Below are 18,085 nucleotides of genomic sequence, written 5' to 3'. Positions count from 1 at the left end.
TCTAGTCCCGATGCTGTTCCTTGTTTCACTCTGGAGACTGCTAAATGAATCTCCCCATACGTGAAAGAAACATCATCGAGTCCTCCCAAATTTGGATCGGCCGCAAGTGCTCGAATCTCTAAATGTAATGGGGTATCAATGTCCAGCTTATCTGAAGCTACCTGATTGTTCAATAATAGTTGTGCAGTTTTCAAAGGGGACGTTGTTAATGATCCGTCCTCCCTTTGTATGGGGGGAAGGATGACCAGGACTTGTAATTTACAAAACGCGATTTTGAACGTATGACCGAATATATTGGACCTTAATGAATCCTTGGCAATGTTTCTCATTTCGGAGGTTCGAGCATGTGCGACATTGATTCTATATTTTCTTAATGCCTGATGATATTCCTTGCCAAATTGTTGCCTCAATAGATAATCCTTTGTTCTTTGGTATCTGCCCTGACTTTTAACTTTTCTAATGTCAATTCTTGTGTCCACCAATTATTGAAATTTGTCGTTGAATTTGGTTTGTTTGATCGTGATGATAAATTCTTCCGTCTTAAGGGCCTGCCACACTAGCACGACATGACGCCGATTTGGTCCGCCAACAGCGCGTCTTCCTGATGTCTGCGTCTATGTCACACTATAGTGCCTAGAATATACTATAGTCACACTGCGCCGACGGAAACAGTCGGCCGACAGTCGGTGTCGGCGCCGCGTCGCTCGCAAGACGGCTGTCGGCCGACGGTCGCCCAACTCCTATGTCACACTAGCCAGACAACGTGGGAAACCTCCCCACCGACAACGTTTTTGCCCACCGACCAGGCCCTCTCATTCTAACTCTCTTCTCGTGTCATTATACGTTCATTTTCTTAATCCTTTTATTTTTTTTTGTACCATGCGAAATTCTCCTTTCTGTAGCTACTCCCTATCCTATTTTTCATGGTTTATTCTCGTAACTACTTATGGAACGCTTAATTTTAATTCTATTTCATATATTCGACCATACCAAAACATGCGCCTCAACAGTCGTGATTGCCGAGGCTGAATAGTGCCCAGTATTTTACGGCTCTGGTTGCCGGATCAGAACGACGTCAGTGTTCGAAAAACAAAAGCTGTCCACGGCGAATAAGAGACAGTGTATATTAAAAGCTGAAAAAAAAAGAAAAAAAAAACTCTACCCTTGGGATCGAACTCACGACCTCCTGTTTGATAGCCAGCTGCGCTAACCACTGCACCACAAAAGGTAGGCCTAACCGGCACTTTCAGAGGTTGAGATATGGTTCTAGCTAATACGCTGTCTTGCAGTGTGAAAGTCACGAAGGTAGTAGGAGTGGTAGGAGCGTTTACCGCTTAACTGACTGTCCAGCTTGCTGGGAGTAAACTGCAGATAGTTTGAATCATGCCATGTTGTGCAGTAACAGGTAAAACTTTCGGCGGATTTTCTAAAACCTTAGGCGGATTTCACAGTGCCGGCCGCGGGACCACGACTGCTGTTGGTTCTGTTGTAAAGTTTAAACGCAAGTTCTGCGCTTTTTGCGCACACAATTCTTGAAACACATTGAATTATGCAACAAAAAATTATTGCGTGATGCGTAACATAGCGTTGAAATTGGGTTGCGAAGTAGCGACGCAGCGGCTAGACGTTAAACACAATGATCGAAGTGGTCAGGAGGATCGGCATCTCTGCTGGCTTCAGGAAAATAATCGCTTCTTTTCATCATTTCTTTGTCACGTACTATGTTAATTTTGCACTATTCTGTGCAGTTCGGAAAAGCGGAAAGATTGCTCACGGTCCCGACGAGCGCCACAAATCTATGCGCCCCGAATTCACTCGCCCCGAAAAGAAAACGCTGCCGTTGATATTCCGCACGCATTCGGCGGCCTCGAGTATTTGGCGGCTCACGCTCGCGTTTTGGTCAGGGATTATGCATTGATTCTACTTTTTTACATATATTAGTACTGAAAGGTATTCGCTGTCGACGTGGTGTACTGAGTCGGTTTTGCGTTTCGAGAAAGTTTTTGCTCGGCGACCGATCTCTCGAAGACTCGGCCACCGACAGTCGGCAGACTGGTTTTGTCGGTGTCCCCGGTCCCAAAACCTGTCACACTGGGAAGACATTTGGTTTTCGGTTGTGTTGGTGTCGTCGTCGGCCTAGTGTGACAGCTTGGTCGGCCGCAGACACGGTCAGCCGACGAGTTGGCCGACTGTCGGTGTCGTTGTCTGGTCTGCGTCGGTGTCGTGTCGCGCTAGTGTGACAGGCCCTTTAGGCGTTCAAAAATATCATAGAATTTGGTGACGACTAATTCCAGTGACAGGCGAACTCAAATAAGCGCCAACTACCGCATAGAAAAAGTGCAATTTGGATATGGATTTCAGTAATCTCGTTAATCCGAAGTTTGTTAGTCGTGGTTCCGTGTTTCGACGTCTGTTACCCAATGTCACTGTTATGTGTTTATGTTCTGAAAATGTCATCGTGTCTGACACCTGCCATGACGCCCCCAAAAGATCATCAACGCTGGAGATGCCATGGTGACGTCAATCCAGCTGTCAGTGTAGTAGTTTGTGTATGTGGGAGGAGATGCCGGGTCATTCCTGATCACTAAACCAGAAGCCATTGCAAATTCGCCTCCGCGCGCGTCGGATTGGCTTGGGCCCCATACTGCATGTTTGGCATTAAACTCTCCTGCAACTATCACCGGCATATCCTCCGTTAGTGTTAGTGCGTGTGTAATGTCGTGTAATGTTGGAGACATTGGGAAGTGAGGTGGCGCATAGGCACTTACTAGGAGGAATGATGCGGTAGTTGAAATACATACTATTGCAACCACTCTAGGTGTGATGAGAATAGGAAACATGTTAAAGGTTATGTGGGTGGCGATGATGGCGCATCGCGGCTTGGACGGTGCCGCGAATGTAATCCAATTCATAGGAATGCCCGTATTTCTGTCTGCAACTGTATACGGATCTCAGTGCATAATCGTAGTTACCATTGACCAGGCTGTCTATTAATACAGGGGTCGCGTTTTTACTGTGGTCTAAGTTTGCTTGAATGCACGAGATTGAAAGATTAGCTGCCATTTTTGTATAACGGAATCGGAATGTAGAATCGAAATTTTGAAAACCTGAAACGACCCTCTGTATACAAAAGTGAAACAAATATTCCTCCGAAAAGAAAAAAATAAACAATGGCGGGCACAGTGGTAACCGAAAAGACGGGAAAAAAATGAAATAATATTAGGTATAAAAGTGAAGGTGAAATAAAAGATTATAAAATATAATATAAAAAAAAATTGTTACTAGTGCGTGCGCCAATCCTATGAACGGCTGGGCCGAATGATCAGCTGGAAATTTTACTTTCCCCTCACTATCTGCCATACCCTCCCAATTGCACACACTAAAAATAAATGTGGCCGTCAAATTGGACGCACTCTGATGAGTAAAAAATATAATAAAAGAAAAAACCCCTTCCAGCCGAACCACCCAGAGTCGCGCCCCAATAACTGGAACTAGAAATGAACCATGAATACAGCGATGCGCCATCATAACTATACCTATAATCATTTCTTAACGAACTGTATAAAAGGAAACATAGAAAAAACCTAAGTGGGGGAAACGTGGAAGCCGCCCCTTGAAGAAAGTTTTGGAAGCGAGAGCGAGAATGTAACAGCACAGTGCTGTGTTAGAAACGGTGAACCTATCAAGAGGTTTATGGTAAGGTATCGGAAAGTTAGATTGAGTAGAGTAATCATAGAGAAGGTAGTGCTGTTAACATAAGGTATTTCATAAAAAACGATATTAAGAGGCTCTCCGACGAGTGCATGCAATCGTGTGCAAAGCACCCGTCTTTTAGGCTAAGAATAAAAAACGGAGCGGCTCCCTGGTCTCCCCTTCCCTTAGATAAAAAGCTAAGTTTGCCCGCAATCTGTTCGGGACCGCAAGCGGGCAAGGCGTGCAACTAGGATAGGGCAGTCAGAAGAACCCGCCCTATGTGGCTGTCCTTCACATCCCGCCCTACGACACACCGCACAGGCAGTTGCCGAGCCGTCGCGTGCGGTGCAGTCGTTGATTGTGTGAGCACCTGCACATCGCGTGCAGACAGCGTGCTTTGCATCCGCACTTATTCTACAATTGCACCTGGAGTGTCCGTAAGTGGCGCAGAAAGTGCACATTAGTACGTGCAAGTCCTCGTCAACTAATGTTGACGACCGACCGATTGTCGTCTACCTTTCGAAATTACTCTAGTAAAGGCGTCTGGCGTCATGAACAAAACGTGGGTTTTTGTTCCGTCGCGCGATCGGAACGTGTATCTGCGAGTGGTCGTTTCTGGGTCGGGGTTGATGCCGGGATTTTTGGCATTTATATTCGCAATGACGTTGTCGTCGGCGACATCGGGGTCAACACCACAGACTCTCACGTGAGGTCGTCGCCGGTCTACTACGCGAATGGTTAATGCGTTTCTAATGACCTCGTTAGGTTCAACGGCCACTCAGATTGTCTACCGTCTGGCGGCCGCGTGCTAAAACTGTGACGCCAGCAGCGGTTTGTCGCAGCGTTACTGGCCCGATACCAGCATCCTCGGGAACTATGTTCGATTTTAGCACCTAAATTAACTGGGCTGGCGTCACAGAGTCCCGTGCCGCGGATGTCAAATATGCGACATGATTGACTTGCCGCACAGGTGGAACTTGCGTCTGTTGTTGAGTCGGAAGCCGGGTGTCGGTGGTAGCAGTGCCGGCGCGCGAGAAGTCCGCAAACGCGGTCTGAGATTTGGTAGGTGGCATAACCCTGAGTCGGGCCTCCGCAGCTTCCGCTCGAGACGTGGCTTCGGCGGAGTCCTTCTCGGAGTACCACATGCCTCAGAGGATCTCAGCACGGCCTCGGGCGTCGGACGCCAGCGCCTGGTAAGTGGAACAGCATTCTAGCATTTTCGGAAAAATGTTGGTAATAAATACCCTGGTCTGGACGCTGTTCTTATGTTCCGGGGCGTTCAAGTAGCCCACCAAGGTCTCGTGGTGATCCGTGACGGTAGTGAAAGGGGGCATCGCGTCGAAGCCCAAGTTCAAGATGGTTTGCGGGAGCGAGCCCGCCGCAGGAGGTGTCGCTGACTCCGGGTCGCCGAGCCGCGTCCCGCTAGTGACGCGGTCATCGAGACCGCGGTCTCGTGGCGACGAAGTCGTTTGCCGCAAGGTGGTTGATGGTTCTGCGTTGCCGATGTCAGGCGCCGCACTCGGACTCGAATCTGATGCCCCCTGAGGCACCTGAGCCATGACCGCATCACCATAGTCCGAGAACGGTGACCAGGATGGTGGCGTTCAAGCCATCGAAGGGCCCGGCTGCGATGTGTGGTCGGGCGATAATCCGCGTGGCGATGCCGCACCTGAAGTATCTCCCGCAGGCGACCCAGCGGGAGAGGGGTTAGCGTTGTCCATGTCCGCGGTCGCGGGGGACCGCCTACCCGGCCACCACCGTTGCAGGATGCGGCCGGAGATAAGCCTCGCCACCAGTCAGTGAGGCCAGCCTGGCGCTAAGTCCTAAGGCCGCGGAAAGCGGCCGTAAAATCGGGAGTGACCCGTGGAAGTCACCCTCGAGAACCGGGTGCACCCACGGATCGGAAGGCGCAGATCCCACCTGGTTCAGTTATCGAGGCGTTTCAGTCCGCCCGAGAGCCCCTTAAATTGACGGCGCAGATGATGTTCGCAGGGTTGGGCGCTGGTGACAAAGTCCCAACGCGGAAAAGCGGCCAAAAACCGCTAGCGGATCTAGCTGTTCGCCCGCGGAGGCCGCCGGCGCACGTAGAGGTGGAATCCGCAGGCCCTGGAGCGGCCCAGGTGTCGTAGAAGGCGACCGGGCGGAAAGAAGATGAAGTAGAGCGAGGAGCGCTGCGCTGGCACAACCAGTCGTTTCGAGCTGCTCGAAACGACTGGCGCGAGGGTAATCTCGGAGGCCATGGTACCAGCACGGCCGGTCTCAATGCGCGCGCTCCCTCCTCTCTTAGCGCGCTATTTGAGGCCGGCCGTGGGTACCAGCCCCGTGGGGCCAGGAACTGCCACCCTCTCTCGGCGGCGCTGGCATCGAGGCACCCTTAGAGATCTACATGTCCGTTTTTTAGGCTGGCAACAGCTTTTGAAAGGGCACTTGCCGCCGCCCTTTAAAGACCAGTGTTGCCAGTTGAGCTAACGGCGCCCTTTTTTCCCCAACTGAACTGCTTCCAGGTAGAGAGCCTGCAAAAACTGGCATGCAGACTCTATAGGCATCGTATATATGCATGAATTGACTGGTGACGTCATGACCTGTCGTAACGGTACATCGCGCGCCCCTTGTTGAGCACAACCAGCATTTCACTGAACGCATCAAAGTTCGCTGGCGTTCTACAATTCGTTTACAGGAAAAGCAACGCGCGGTGTTTCTCGCTGAGGATGAGGGGGGAGGTGGAGAAGGGTGGCAATTCCTGTCCCTACGGGGCTGGGACGGTAGGTCAACGCCGCTTGCGGCGGGGGCTAGCCAGCCACCGAATTTTATTTGTTGTAGACGGTCATTGCACCCGCTACTGCTCCGGTGGTGGACGACGGCTGTTGTCGCAGCACGCGTCTTTCTCTCCCTCTTCTTTTTCGTTTCTTCTCTAATTTCTCTCCTGTCCGCACGAGGCAGCGGAAGTGGCTCAGCTACAGAGCCAGTTGCAGGCCCGTGCATTTTGTTCCATTTTCATACGACCACAACAACAATACTAGCTGAATTCCCGCTCTCGTTCCGGTAGACAAGGGGAATTATGAAGCGCGTTTCACGAGCACTGGCTGATCGTGACATTTTTTGATGTACATTGCCTTACGCGTGTTTTTATATCAATACTGCGCCAGGTTTCGAGCCGTCGCGTGGTCCCGGCGGATTGATTGATTGATTGATTTATAGGAAGGGAAGGGAGCAGTAACAGTCTCACTTGTTTTCTGTTGACACCTCAACCGCGCCGTAAGGGAAGGGACGAAGGTGGGAGAGAAAGTGTAAAGAAAGAAAGAGGAGCCGTAGTGGACGGCTACGGAGTAATTTCGACCGCCTGGGGATCTTTAACGTGCGCTGACATCGCACAGCACACGGCAGGCGGAGGCCACGCTTGACCTTGAACAGCCGAGGAGGAGGAGGAGCAGAAGGAGAAAACTGACAACTTATGCTCTCACGTCATACTCTTAAAGGATGAGCTTAAGTGCCCCCAATAATGCACCACCTTACAATGATATGGCGTGATAGAGGAATAATGTAGGAGACAAAAGAAGTTGCCGCCATTGCTATCGCAATTCAACTAGGGTTAACCAGAGTTAAACCACAACTAACTTTTTTCATGTTTTGGTCGGAGTTTCGTGTTATGTCGTGAGCTAAAGCCAGGCAATAAAGAAAAAAAATCACAGTGGCTTAGCTGTAGTTAAGCCTAGGAGATTGCGAAAACAAGAGGCGAAGTGTCTCCAATGGAAGGCGACACCACCAGTTAGAGGGCCTCGATGCGCGCACGCTCGCGCCCTCGAAGGGTGGAGATAACTCCGCCATATTATGGCCCACCCTTCTCATAGCGCATCAGGAGCGTTCCTGTTATCCGCAATCCCAATCTTGAACGCGCGCCAAGGAACGCCACGCGACAGGAGCGATGGCAAACGCACACTTCTTGGAGAAAGTGTGAGATACTGCGCCTTCCCTCCAGAGGTCTCATCTTGTTTAGTGTTCCTGCCATGTGCAATCGCAAACTTGAACGCGTGCCAAGGAACGCCACGCGACAGCCACCGCAAAAGCGGTACACATTTGCGTGGGCTCAAATCTCTGATGGGGTGTAAAAGTCGAGATGGTGTTGGATGGAGCTGGGGCAACACCCTCTTCACTAAGGCCCTTCCATGGAGGCCGTGACGTCACGCCAGTTGCCCACGACACCCCGGACGCTGCTTTCGGCCTCCTGGCGTTCGAGTTGAATCTGTCGCGGTTGTTGTTGTTGAAAACCTTTATTTCCACCGAGAAGAAGCTCCGTTTCGGACTCCCCGGCACGCAGGCCTGATGGAGCCTTACTCAGGAGCCTCGCAAACTGTCTGGTGAATATGCTTGTTGCTTCACGGCCTCAGCCGCCTGGCGGATGGCTTGCTGCTGCTGAGCGGGGTCCTCGCTTCGCAGCAGGGTCTCCCAGACGTCTCTATCTATATTTTCTTTAGCTCCTGGGCTGTTGTTACATTCCCAAATATAATGATCTAGAGTGCCCCATCTCCCACATGTTATGCAGTGTAGATCCTTTTGAAATTGTTGCATATACCCAAAAGGGACTAATATGATTGCCCCCTAGTAGTCTCTTCCATGCAATTGCCTCCCCGTTTCCGAGGGAACGGTCTGGCGGCGGATAGACCCTTCTGCTTAGTTTATAGTGCTCTGTAACCTCTTTATACGAGATTAGGCTATCTTTTATATCCATGCAAGAAGGCTGCTCGGCAGCCGCCCGGTGATGGCGGTTGGCAGTTGGCGGCACGTCCAGAGCCGGCCCTAAACGATTTGTTCTGTTACTGCAGGTGCGCAACTACGTCGCAACAGTTTCAAGTGGTCATCGGACGTCGGATGCTCTTTTGCACGGATGGCTTCGTAGGTGTGGCAGCTCTGCTGAAAATACGTGGAACTTTTCCAGTTCTTCTTGACTTCGGTTCGCGTCACAATATAGTGCTCTGATCAACAAGCGCCGCCATCGTCCCCATAAAAGCGCATCGCTTGCAAGCAGCAAGCGGAGTTGGCGGCACGTCCAGAGCCGGCCCTAAACGATTTGTTCTGTTAGTACAGCTGAGCTGGTTTCGCTGTAGCGACTTTTCTGTACATTCCATGCCGCCAACTGCAAAACTGCCATTTGCTTGATCTACCGCGTGTGTTCTCTTGTACGCATGTGTGATGGAGGGACAAAATTGTGCTCATGTGAGGATGATTTTGCTGACAAAGACCGGTGCATGGAATGCTCGAACTGTGCATCGTTGTATCACCTCGGTCATGGGTGCTCAGGCGTGGCTGAAGCATATTCTCGTCGATGGGCCCGAAAAAGAGAGAAAAGTGGCGGTGCAAAACATGCAGATCAACGGATTCTTCCCAAGGCAGTTCTAGCCAGTTAACAGCTATTGCTGAAAATGTATCGCTGCTGGATTCTATTCGCGAGAAAGTTGAATCTCTTTCCCTGGTTCCGTCGAAAATAGACGAACTATTGGGCCTCAAGTCCGAGATCGAAGTAGTGAAAACAAAAATGCAGGAAATACACGACTCGGTTGACTTTCTTTCAAATAAATATGATTCCTTGCTGAAAGAATCAGCAACGCGAGAGAAACAGGTTTCTGAATTGTCTTCTAGAGTGATGGTACTTGAGGATCAGGTCGCTTCTCAGGCAGCTGTCATTCAAGATCTTAGAGGCGAAATAAATGCATCTGAACAGTATAGTAGGTCCTCAAACCTCGAAATTCATAACCTACCCCAACTTCCTAGTGAAAACTTGACTGCTACCGTTGCTGAACTGGCCGCTCAACTGAGCATTGATTCATTCCTGCCAGGTCATGTAGTAGCTGTGCACCGGTTGCCCAGGAAGAGCAAAACAGCTCCAGTTCTAGTGCGCTTCCTTTAGGCGGGCATACGCGACAGCTGGCTGGCAAAGCGAAAGAAACTGGAATCTCTGGCGAAGGAAAATGAGCCCTCGGTTTTCTTTGTCGAAAACTTGACGAAATACAACAGAGAACTGTTCTGGGAGACAAAGACTAAGGCCAAGGAGGCTGAATTCAAGTTCGTATGGGTGAATTATGGCAAAATTTATGCCATTAAGAAGAAGGGCGACCCAGTTGTGCGCATAATGAGCCCGTGTGACTTGTCTCGGCTAGTCTGACCTTTTCTATTCCCTCCTTTGTCTGTTGTAATCTTTTTCCTTGATTCATGGCTTCGTGCGAACAATTTCGAGACTTTCCTTCTTTTTCTGTTCTTTTAAAACCAGGTGAAGGCACATTCACTGTTTTTCATGTAAACGTGCGTAGTATTCGCAAGCACTGGAATGAATTTTGTGTCCACGCTGGTGCAGTACGTGATATAGCTGATGTTTTCGTCTTAACTGAAATTAATATTGGGCAGGAACATACTGGTCTCTTTCAACTCCAAGGTTATCCCAATCATTTTTTGACGCGCAAGGACGGCCGTGGCGGTGGAATTGCCATTTTCATTAAAAATGGTTGGATTTCAAGTCCTCTAAACATAATTTTCACAAGTGCTGAATCACTGGCCCTTCGTATTCACACACAATCTTTTGCCATCACATTGCTCGCTATTTATAGGCCGCCAAATGAAAGTGTCAGAAAGTTTGTGGACGAATTGCGTCTACTTGCTTTTCCATCTGGTCACATGTGCATGATAGGTGATGTTAACATTGACGTGCTGAAGAAAGAACGACACATTGTAGCTGATTACTTGAACACGCTTGCTGACGTTGGGATAGAATCTATTATCAACCTTCCCACACGTGTCGAAATTTTGGGTACATCACTTGTGTCTTCATGCATAGATCACGTCAACGTTCGCACTGAAAACGACCAGGTATTTCCGTTTATTATTGAGCAAAAGCTATCCGATCACTTCTATGTTGGGTGTAGCTTTCTATCGTCTCAGCATGCTGCGGCTAACAACCCAGTATCACAGATAGAGGTTGTTGATAAAAGAAAGCTGGACTCGTTGTTGCAACGCTACGACTGGAAATCTTTCCTAGCAGAAGTTCCTGCCAGTCACCTCTATAAATCTTTTATTGCCGTTTATACGCAGACAGTGCACTCTTGCAAAAACGTAGTCGTCTTAAAGCAAACAACCCAGTATCACAGATAGAGGTTGTTGATAAAAGAAAACTGGACTCGTTGTTGCAACGCTACGACTGGAAATCTTTCCTAGCAGAAGTTCCTGCCAGTCACCTCTATAAATCTTTTATTGCCGCTTATACGCAGACAGTGCACTCTTGCAAAAACGTAGTCGTCTTAAAGCAACGAAAGCCAGGATGCCCGTGGATAAATGGAAATGCTCTAAGCGCCATAGCTGAAAAAGAACTAGCCTGGGCGCGTTGTCGTCGCTCACCTAATAATCAGTATCTTCGTGAAGCTTATAAGATGGCTCGCAATAAAGTCACTGCTGTGCTTAGGGGTGCCAAGCGACAGCACTTCCAAGGTAAATTTTCTGAATTTAGAAATAACCCGTCCAAGGCTTGGTCCGTGGTTAACGAATTAAGGGGTCGTCCCCGGAAAGGCGCTTACCAAACTATTGCCAAGAATTTCGGTCCACCATCTATAACGTTAGCAGACCAATTTAATTCCTTTTTCTCGTCTACTGCAGCAAGTTTGTCCGGTAATACGGCTAGTTATTGTATGCCACAATCGGTAGTTGAGTCTGCCTTCCTGCCTGAGTGTACCGAGGATGATATTCGCTATATTTTATTTAACTGAAAACAGCACAAGTCGGTTGGATTAGATGGTGTGTCTGTGGACGTCCTTCGCAGAAATTTCGATGCCCTGAAGAATGTTCTTTTAGCAATTATTAATAACATTATAACCACGCAAGAAATTCCACCTGGCCTCAGAAAGCGCTTGTAGTTCCTCTCTTCAAAAGCGGACAGGTCAATGTTGTCACAAACTACAGGCCAATTTCGATACTTTCGTGCATTGCTCTTATACTTGAAAAGCATATTTTTCACGTAATGCAGAGCTTTATTGATGCGCACAACATACTGTCGCCTAATCAGTACGGATTCACTTGTGGGCGTGGCACTAGATTAGCATTAGATGAATTAACCGATTACCTTAACAGTACTCTTGAAATTAGTGCATTCGCCTGCGCATTATTTCTAGATGTATCAAAAGCTTTTGACTCCGTAAACCATAGAATTTTACTTCGTAAACTTCATAGCTATGGCTTCCGAGGGCCTTTCCTATCTTTCCTTGAGAATTATTAGCACGGTCGAATCCAAGTAGTAGTTCTCGGAAATATTAAAAGCAAACCTAGGCAGTTGAGCGCTGGAGTACCCCAGGGGTCGATTTTAGCTCCCCTTTTATTCAACTTGTACGTTAATGATCTCAGTCAAGCAATTTTTCACTGTCGGGTGTTTCAATACGCAGATGATACGCTTTTAGTATCTCGTCATACTAATTACCATCAAGCCGTGGCTGAATTACAAACTGACACTACAAATGTTATCAGTTGGTACCGTAATAACTTAATTTCTATTAACCAAAATAAAACTGAATTAGTATGTTTTCACGATCCGCTGAAATCTATTCCTGTCATCACTCCAGTGTTTCTTCATTCTCCTCTGTGTAACAATTGTTTTTGCTCTCCTATTCCATACCTCTCAAGTGTCAATTATCTCGGTGTTCATTTCGATTCTAACATGTCCTGGAACACTCACTTGGCTAACGTTTGTGAAAGGCTGCGCAAAATAGCCTGCCTGCTGTATTTCTATTAAAGCACTATGCCCAATTTACGTAAGGAAAACAATAGCACATGCATTGGCGTACAGTGTGCTGAGATATGGAATTTGTTCGTTTTATTTCTGTTCAGTGTTTTGTCGCAATAAAGTTGATTCTTTACTAAAATCCATAATTCGGGCGGTGATGTATGGTGTGCACATTAGTAACAATCCCGGTCTTTTTTCATGCTCGCACATGCCCTCGTTCAGGCTGTTATTCAAAGAAACAGTAATCCTTTCCTATATATGGAACAATGAGTTCTATATGGAACAATGAGTTCTGCCTCCCGTATGTCTCCGCCAGAACATTACGTCCACGCGACCGTTTTTCCTTACCAAGAGTACGGACAAGATACGGGAAACGTGTCCGTGCCTTCTATGTACCTGATGTGTTGAACGACCTGCCAGATAATGTTTTATCTTCCAGCACGCGGAAAGAAGTAAAATCTTATATCTTTGATCTGTATGTGTAATTTTGTTTCTTTTCTTTCTTTCTTTGTTTTGTTTTTTTTTTCTTCCCCGTCATTTTTTACTGCCTTTCTTTAGTTTTTAGTTTGAGTCTTGTGCAATTGACTTACTGTGCCGCCCCTGGGCTTGCTCCATTCTGCCGAGCGCTGCCCCACAAGCCCATTGTTGGCTTGGGCAGGCTCGTATTTGTATGTAATTTTTTTTGAAATAAATAAATAATTTATATATTTATATATATAGAGAGCTCGGGCAAACTCATGAGCAGCCTCATTCCCTGCGATGGATTCATGTGCTGGTATCTATATAATTTCCACGTTGCGCTCAAGCGACCTCGATTCCAGGACTCGTTTAGCTTCTTCTGATATTCTTCCCTTCCCAAAATTTCTGACCGCATTTTTGCTATCGCATAGTATTAATTTAGCCTTGGTACCGACACAAGCGAGCGCTGCTTGTTTTAATGACACCCAGGTGCGCGTCTGTTGCAGGTTTCTTTTGTGTTCGGTAATTATTAAGGGGTTAACTAACACATGAGTATAATTTTTGTCGCACCACCGAGGCATACACCGCCAATATCTACGGTAGCTTTTAGACTTGTAAACAGCGTTCTGAAATAGAGTCGCAAATGCTTTTATAGAAATGGTTTTATTGACAGGAACGGTTGGAAGCGGCCAATGCTTAATGTCTTCATTTTTCTGTCCGCAGCTTTGTTGTTTGCGCTGCATTTTGAATATGAGCGTTTCTTTTGTACAAAAGTTGTTCAAAGTGACGTTTGTTGCGGCACGCACTACATGCCGCACTAGAGTTTCTGGTGTGTGAACATTTTTACAGGTTTCGGAGGCGGCATCTCGCAGAAATGAAATGCCTACGGGGCTAGCCTGCCACGGGATTTGTATCTTGTAGGCCGTCATTTCACCCGCCACCGCTTCGGTGGTGGACAACGGCATGGCCGTACGGGGCTGGGGCTGGTTCAAGTAAGCTGTGCAGTTCGGGTAAATAGATGGTACGGCATTGGACACCAGATGAAACCCGCCACTGTCAACTCTCAAAGTCTCTCCTGTTGCTGCATCAAAGTGTGATAGCCTCTTCATTAGGTCTTTCTCTTGGAATTGAATTTCACAAACTTGCTCAATGTATGAAAAATATGTAGTCACTTATTGCCGGTATATGGACACACTATTACATAGTTTGCGTGTTATTAAGCAGTCCAGCACAGTACTGCATACTTCTGTTCATTATCTCTGGCCTGGTCAAATTCATAAGACTGCCAGTCGTTTCACGTCAAACATTATTTAAGCACTACCTGACCTTCTGGACGAGCACGTGGGACATGAGGAGTACGGCATAAACTTCAGTTCCTCACCATTGAATGCACGCTGGGTGTGAAATACTTCCGCGGGATGACTCTAATCCACGATTCACTTCTTGGAAGGCAGCAGAGCAGGTAACAACGCACAACATAAGAAGCACACACAAACACAAGGACAACGCTTCATTCCTACTGGCATCCTTTGGAAACGCGAGAACACGCACCTTAGGACCAGTGTCATAGTTCCCGCGAAACCCAGGAACACAACACCGCCCCATGTTACGCCACGTCAAGTGTAGTCTTCTGCGCAATGCCATATCCTCGTTTCAAGCACCGGTGATGCTGGTCACACTTCAATATTTTGCACGTGCTGATACATACAAAAATGCATGCACACGATTGAAAGCACTGATTAACTGTCACCACGTCCTTTTCCATCTTTCCGTTCAATCCTAGCACCTCTGGTACTGTGCATACAACTATCTGCGTCTGCTGTGCTATCTCCCTGATCTCGTCAACTCCCTTAGCTAAACTTTCCACCACTCCTGCAGCGTCACCATTTAGGACATCGTTTAGCCCCGCGGCTACTATTAGCATACTGGGCTCTGCGGAATTCTTCAACAGCCTATTTTGACTCTCTTTTAGCACTGCCCTCATTGTTCTCCCTGGAAAGGCTCCAACCAACACTCTCTTATCACCCTTTACACGTTCCAAGATATCTTGCTTGCACCTGCTCATGTTAGAATCTCCGGCGATAAGCACCTGGGCCTTCTCTCTCCCAACAGTTGGCTCCTGCTTTCGGTTATCTGCGTCCTTATCTCTGGGATTTTCATTCTTCCTTACTTCTTCCTTTTTTTCCGGCGTCTTAGCTGCTTCTAAATAACTCTGACGGTTCGGATCCGCCTAACCTACTTTGCTTATGCCTTCCATGCCAGTGCTGACCCCAGCCACGTGGCCCTCATTGAAATGTTCGTCCTCGTTGGTTCCAAGGATAAAGTCGGCCCCTTTTTTTTTCCATTTGAGTAAGCTGTCCAAGCAGTTTCTGATTTTCCGCTCTTAACAAACGTACTTCATTTTCTAAATCATCCACACGAGACACTAAACTGCCCCTTTCTTGATCAAATCTATACCTGTGTACCCTGAGCAGCGTCACCTGGCGACAGATGGCGGAAATATTGTAAAAATAAATTTGGGCGCGGTTAAAGCCTGTCGTACTCGTTGCCTCAGTGGCGCAAGTGGCGCGAGAACCATCAAAGGTCTCTCCTCATGGTGCAGGAGAGTGGTGCGCGCGGTAGCGGCGCGGGCAGCGTTTCACGATGCTCTCCGCTACAAAGGTTCAATCGGCCTCAGGCCGAGGTACTGCTCAGATTAGTGCCAGCAGCAATGATTACCGTGTTGTCCTTCCCCGTTTCCCAACTGGTAAGCTTGTCGTCGATTCTGTTTTCTGCATGCTGACCTCACCGGTCGCCCCTACCGTGCCCAAGACTTCAGAGACGCCCTTCGGAACGTGGTGGATTTGGAAGAAATAAGCTCTATCGGACAATTTCAAATGTCGCATGTCTGGATGGTTACATGTAAATCAGCGCACTCTAAAGCAAAACTAGTCTCATGTGGAGATTTATTGGTTAAGAACCGTCGCTGTGTTGTTGTGGATCCAGAACGGAAGGAGATAAAGGCGAAACTTCTCTGGCTGCCTGAACGCTTGGATGACTCCTTTATTTGTGAAGCTCTACAAGCTTATAGCAAAGTCAACTCGATTTCGAGGGAAAACTGGAAAATTGCCGATATGGAACAGATGAAGACGCTCAGCCGAGATGTGACTTTGACTCTTGCCGAAGGGGTTAGCGTTGGTGACGTTCCACATCAGCTAACTGTGTGTGGAGTGCAGAGCCTCGTTTTGATACCTGGCCTACCACCTCTCTGTCTCCGCTGCAACCGTGTAGGACACATTCGTCGGCACTGCCGTACGCCGCGTTGCGGAGATTGCCGGCGTTCCGGCCACACAGCAGAGGAGTGTGTGGTTACATACGCGGACAAGCTTCGGCACCGAGTCCGGCCTCCTGACGAAGCATTACGGACGCGTCTGAGATAATTGATGCGTCTGGCGACCTTCCTGTCGGCGTTGTGACCGAGCCCTTAAGTGCTACTCCACAGGATACTGAGGAATAAAATACTGCTCATGCGTCCGAGGGTAATGAGAACAACTCAGCGTCTCAGGCCTTGGACAAGATGTCGTGTCAAGCTTCGGACAAGGAGCCAACCGCAGACGATCCGCCAATCGTTCCCGAACACCCAGCGGATGTCACCGCGGATATTGTGACCCCTGTGGCCGTTGCTGTGCAACAATGTCCAGACCAGAGCCAAGTTCCTGTGGCTGACGGGCTCGCGGCTGCCGACGAGCCAGTCTTGAAACGCCGTGCATCATGTGCCTCCGAGTCCAGTGAGGAGGACGATCAAGCTGGCAACAAGCATCGTCGTCGCGGTCGAGCGTCGAAGCACAAAGGGAAGTGCCGGCGTTCGCGGTCGAGGAGGCCTGGCGGTGGTTCGGAGGCGGCTTCGCCGTCTTCCGAGATGCAAATGGAATTGTAGACAAAACTATGTGCTGTCACCATGGCGGTCTCTGAAGAGATAGTGCTTGCAACTCTCAATGTACGGGGTCTTAGGTCTCGCCAGAGACAGATGCAACTTCGCCGACTTTTGCACAGCAGGCGTCTAGATATTGTGGCAGTCCAAGAGACGAAGATAGAGAGAGAGGAGGAAATCGAGAGGGCGCTCCCTTTTTGGCAGATTTTAATGTCATTGTTGCGCATGCTGTGGGCTTGTCGACAGGTTGTTTTCTCTTTCTGCGAAAGACGCTGCCTTGTACTGGCCTAACTTATAATATCGACGCCGAGGGTCGGTTGATATGTTGCGATCTTCTACTCTTTAGGAAGCCACACCGGATAATTAATGTTTATGCTTTTAATACTGTTACACAGCGCATAATTTTTTTTTGAACACATAGCCAGCTTACTTGACTGTGACCGACATCTTGTGCTAATGGGTGACTTCAACTGTGTTTGCAACCCCATAGGTCGTTCTAGTCCAGATGCACGCAGTGACAGGAGTGGGGAACTTTTGTTCCGTGTTACAGAAGATGCGGGACTGGTTGATACAGGGGCATCCTGCCGTGCTTTTAGATCATTCACCCACATTCAGGGGCATTCTCACGCTCGTCTAGACCGGATCTATGCATCTTGTACATTAGTTTCCCGCTGGCTTGTTTGCGAAACTATACCGGTTTCGTTATCTGATCACAGCATGGTAGTAGCCCGGCTCGGCGGCAATGACCATTCAAAGTTGAGGCCGCAGTGGGAGCTTTGGAAGTTAAACTCAACGCTGGGAAATGATCAAGAATTTATCATTCGTGTGCGCTCACAGCTCCAATCATGTTTTTCCAGGAATCTACCATTGTTCGCCGCTTGGGATATGTTCAAGCAGGAAGTACGTGCGGTAGCAATTGAACTTGGCTCAATTAAATCTTTCTACAGGAAACATCAGGAGGAGACACTTAACAAAAACTTGTGCAACCTGTATGAGCTAGAATGTGAATCCCCTGGATCATATACGGACGAAATTGCTAGTGTCAAAAGTCAGTTACAAAGGCATAATGCGGAACGATACAGGGGTGCCTTAATTCGATCTCGTGTGAAGCGTGCTTTCCACTGCGAACGGCCGACGCGGCAAGCTTTGCTTGATGAACGTCATCATACGACTGCAAAGCTGATTCCGGGAATTATGCGTAATGGCACATTGGTTACGAGTACGAATGAGGTTACGTCCGCATTCGTGGATTATTACTCGATGTTGTTTAG

Source organism: Amblyomma maculatum, chromosome 9, assembly GCF_055883805.1.
Source record: "Amblyomma maculatum isolate TAMU_Amacu chromosome 9, ASM5588380v1, whole genome shotgun sequence".
Taxonomy (NCBI): Eukaryota; Metazoa; Arthropoda; class Arachnida; order Ixodida; family Ixodidae; genus Amblyomma; species Amblyomma maculatum.
Note: the sequence above shows the minus strand (reverse complement) of the source record.